A 5,304-nucleotide genomic window follows, 5' to 3' on the forward strand; every position below is an offset into this window, starting at 1 on the left:
ATGTTCTCACTTTAAAACACACACACTCAAAGTATATATATATATATATAGAGCACTCACACTGGTGCATATCAAGCATGGCCAGCTGCTCCCAAATTTCAAACATATCTCAAAAACCCCCATAATTGCTACGTCCATTTGACGTTTCTGTATTTTTCTGACCAAGACACACAATCAAAAAGTTTTTACATCTAAAAGTGGAAACACAGGGGTGAGTTTTTGGACTTACACAAATACCGACTGTGACTATTTTTTCATCTGCTATGAAAAGGCTTATGCTTCCCCTTAAAGATAAATGTTATGGATTAAGCGAGCCGGGCCTGTAACTGCATATTTATAAGAGTTGTGAGATGACAGTGAGGCCTTAAGGAGCAGGATAGAGAACCAAAGCAGTGTGACTTCGTTTAGTTTGGTTTCGGGGTGCACATTTCAAAATCTTTGGCCCAGAGGCAGATTAACTGGAGTGTTCAGTGTATGCAGGGGCCTGCTGGGAACATCCTCAGACTCAGTGGGGTCCTTTTCAGAGGGGCCAGGTAGTACAGTGCTGAGCTCAACACATTGGGGTTAAGGGGCCGAGCTTTCTTGAATTCCTGCGCCCAGGCGGATTTGAACACTGCATACTCTGCACAAGTACAGCTTGAAAGTGTTATACAACGTTCGATACTTCAGTACGATGAATGTGACATGAGCCGGCAGCACTCTACAGCAGTCACCCTGAGTTAATAAGAAAAGGAAGACATGAAAGGGTGGCCTGATCAGATTTAGTCACAGAATGATAAAGCACAGAGTAAAACTCCTGATGAGTCTTTAAGGGCTGTAGTGTCCAACATTTGTTAGAGGTCTTCAGATGATTCTTAGATCGTTTTAAGCAGACTCAAATTAAAGGCGTAGTTACTTTTTTTCTTTTATGTGGGGATGATCGTGATATTTGTCGTTAGTGACTGTGTTACTGCCAGGGTTTCTCATTAGCTATGCCCCTTTGTTGAGAGACCAGCCACAAAAAGCAAGACCACCAACAGCTCCAGACTGTGCCAATCTTAACATGTTTCAGCAAAATTTTGTGAAAATCCAAGTTACATTCCCCAAGGATGGTTTGGAGATAAAAAAAGAGTGAAGCAACAAAATGAAATAGAGCCCAGGAAGGAACTTAAAGAACAAGGGAACAGATTTTTATAATGCAGAAAATTGGGCGATTTAAAACAATCTTTGTCAAAATAAGCAAACAAAATGAACCCCCCTGGCTGATTGCTTCTTCTTCTTCTTGTTTTTGTCAGATGATTTGACAGCACCAAATCAGCTAAATTTCCATTCAAGTCAATCTGTCAATTTACACTGGATGCGCTCCATTGTGGTCCAACAGTGTTTTCGCCCTGGCAGGTCACAGCATTTATGCAACAATCCTATTTTTTCCAGATGCAAGAGCTGTGATGAATCATTTTATCAAAAAGCGGTTTGAGCAGAACAGGAAGTAACTTATAACATCCGGTGACTTTCAAAATAAAACAAACTGAGTCAAACCCAGACCATATTCAATTTGACAACAACAAACTGACAAAACGAGCGCAGATAGGTCTGGGTGGAAGTTTTGCAGTCCAAGCAAGAATGAGGAGAGGCTCATTAATGGATTGGAAAGTCCAGGAACTTGTCACGCTGGTGACTCCAGCTTTTCGGTGTCCTGCAAGGTGTCGAACATGCAGCTGGTGTGAGTTGACATATGGAGTCAACATACAACAGATCTATTATGTTGCACACAATATCAGTAAATACAAATGAGGAGTTAAAGTTTTCAGTAGGTTGGCATTAGCATTTTTCTTCTTTTTTCTTTCTTTTTTTTTTTTTTGGCTGGAAGTAGCAACTTTAAGTGGTCAGGACCAGACCAGCTGTTTGCATCAACTTTCAGTTTTTTTAATTATTATTATTTTAGTTTAGTGTTATTTACACTTTTGGTTTGATCGCTTGCTTGTGCAGGCAGCTTCAGTGACCTTGATTTAAGAGCCCTTGTCACAGACAGCTTTACTTTTGTAGCCAACAGACTCACTGTAGGCTACAAAAGTTTTTTCATCTGCCTTAACTTTGCTCTTTATATTTGCTTTTATTGTACAAAGTAAACATTAAGAAAGAACTTAAAAAATTGGGTTGGAGCATTAGCAGCTCTGGACATGGTGTAAACATTTCCTCTTCCATCACTCTGTTGTGAACAGAAACCAAAATCAAAGTCCCTAAAAGCTGCCTGATGCCTGTAGATCTAAAAGCCTGGTTAATCTCTCAGATGTGTGGCGCGATAGCTAAGTGACTGTTTTCTGACTGACAGGCTGGCTGACTGATCGCAGCAGTTCACATGTTGTCCTGTGCCAGCGGACGCCCCTGCAGCAGGTTCCTGTGAATTTTAACAGCCCTGCGATGCTTGCTTTTATTCTCTAGGAGACCTGGCCCAAACTCAGTTAGCATGTTTAATCAGTCCCATAGGGTTTTATGTGATATACATTCAGGGGAAGGCTCTGATCTCCTTCAAAGCTTCAGTTCAGGGCGTTTTGACCAGCACTGACCTTTTCAGTTGATCTCTTTGTAAATATTGTGAAGCTGTTTCGTCTCTATGCTGGTTTGCGAAATGATCTGCCATGTCAAAACTCATGTCCTCACTTAAACTTAATGACTTTGAAGTCTTTAAACACGATTTTTACTAAAACATAGCCTTTTAGTTGTGATGGCCAACTTGTCAGGTCTTCAAATGCAGCAGTGGTGAAGGACAGACTGCTTTTGTCCCAAATAAATGATTTTTCTCAGTGACTGTAATTCATGTGTACTTAAAAGCTGAAGTATATTTTGTATTTTCTTTGCTTCTCCTCACCATGTATCTTAGTACCCAAAGATGCAAAGCTTCCATTTAAAGGAATGCATTTGTAGCTCTGTGAGTCAGTCTTTTAGGGTCCTTTAATGGTGTTATTTACCTTTGATTTTTCACGATGTATGATGATGGTTTAAAAAAAGTAATCTAATCTATCATGGGTATTAACTGTGTTTTACTCTAATTATAATCCCATTTAAATTGCATATTAATGGCATATTAATTGCAATTTAATCGCATATTAATCACATATCAGTTTTTGACACAAGAAGCAACATTTTTCAATTCAAATGGATTATGGTAGACATTGGATCAATTAACAGACATTGATTTAAGCTTAATCTGTTTCACCAAGGGTTTCACACACATACAGAGCAGATTTTGTTTACAGTCTCACAGAAAGGAAAGTACACCATCAGAAATTCTCTGATGGTATACTTTGTTGCATAACTTGCTCACATTTTTTGTCCACTGGACCAAACAGTGTTGTCTCATCGATTCACTCCATGTTGTTTTTCATCAGCGTGGCATAACCAGGGTGCTTTCCAGACATTGACTGTATAGTAAATGAACATAGTCTCTGTGGCGTCACCTGTTTCTGAGTCTTAAAGCAAATGTAAGAAATGGGGTGGGCTTCCAGCCTCCACACTATCAGCTGTAGGGCACTCGGCTGTCAATCTGCTGAGCTATTCCTCTGATTGGGTAAACTTCCACTCTTAATATATTTAAAACTGATGAGTTAGAAAAAAAAAAATTCACCCACCCGTACAGTGTGTGCCATCAGGAAAATTAGCTTATCGGACGTTAACATTTTTTGTAGCAAGCTGCAAACATGTTTACATCTACTGTAATTTTTTTTTCCAGCCTCTAGTGGACACTCACCAAGCTGCAGATTTTAACCCTTTTCCATTGCCTCATGTTTCCATTTCTAGGTTGCCACTTGTTTCCACACTGGGGGTGCCACCTTACGCATCTGAAGTGTCTGTCTGGAGTGCAACAATAAAGTGCTTAAAAATTTGTCATTTTTTAACACATTTTTTCTTAATTAATCATAATTAATGTGTCAAACCCTCACCTCTAACATCTATGTAGGTGTATACCAACATCCACTAAACATCCTTGATGGAAATTTGCCCATGGTTACAATCTAGCACATTGACATGCACATGTTGATCAATATGAACTGTTCTCCATGGTAAATAAATAAATAAGAAAATCAATTAATTTTTTAAAGTCTGTTGGTTTATGTCATCAGCCTGATAATGTATAGTGAGTAAGAGGGCTCTGCTCACCCTGTCAGGCATAATGACTCTTTCACGAAACACATTTCTAACTTGATGATTTTATATCTTAAAGACATGGTTGAACTTTTTGTAACAAAATGACTTGAAGTTTATTTACACCTACTTATCAATATAGTTTTATTGGTTTAGTTCTCCTGATGTCTTTATTTTCTGTCTTTGTTTTTCACGTCAGCCTGATGTAGATCTGTGTTTAATATCCTCATGTGCACTCTCCTGTTCAGAGATGACCCATGGAGACTTTTGAACTGAAACCTCACCACATCTGGGCCCCTCCTGATGCTGGAACGGAAATGCATCCTGAGTGATAGATTCAGATCAACAGAAAACAAAGATGCTCTTTGTCTGAATGGTTGCTGGCACAGCGATCGAGCATGAACACTGTGACATCAGATTGCTCTGCAGTGGCAGAAGAGGATATGAGAGACATAATGAGAGAAAGAAAAGATGAAATCTTCAACTCTGTGTGGAGCAGGCTAAGGGGATTCTAACTACCTGATGACTTCACAGTTTTTATTTACATTTGTTGAAACTTTTTTCCTCCTGTCTCAACCCATATAATCCATATGATCCAAAATCAGCACACCTTTCGTAAAGGCGAGCATTTTTTATTATTTCATACACATAAAAACATACGCTGTATTGGCACAATTTAAATCATTAACATGTTTAATTTAGTTGAACTAATGCATTGAAATCCATGGTTCTAACTTTACTGCTACTTCTTTTGCCCCTAACGTAAAACACGCAGACTGGTTGATAAGATCTCCTCTGTGGACCTGACACCAGCAGCTTTCCTTTCCTCTGTTCCCTGCTGTTCCTGGAAGCACCCACAGCTTTCTTGGAAAACATTTCACTTTGAAAGTTTGATCCACAGCTGAATTTGAGATGTTGTTGAAACAGTAAAGCCCAGATTCCTTGGTTTATCTGGACCCATTCTGGGCTGGTATTAAAAAAAAAAGTGTGGCCACTAAACCATCTGTCTGCAGCTATATGGCTGCAAAAACTGAAAGCAAATGTAATATTTTCAATGTAAACTGCAGCACAAAGTCAACCCTGTAGCTTGTGTGTAGCTTGGATACAGATGTGCTTTTATTTGTCAGTCTCAAGCAGGAGGATTGTGTGATGATTTTGAGAATTATTCACAACTCCAAAATC

Source organism: Halichoeres trimaculatus, unplaced genomic scaffold (assembly GCF_033239565.1).
Source record: "Halichoeres trimaculatus isolate MK-OKI-2021-1 unplaced genomic scaffold, fHalTri1.1 fHalTri1_scaffold_15, whole genome shotgun sequence".
Classification (NCBI taxonomy): domain Eukaryota; kingdom Metazoa; phylum Chordata; class Actinopteri; order Labriformes; family Labridae; genus Halichoeres; species Halichoeres trimaculatus.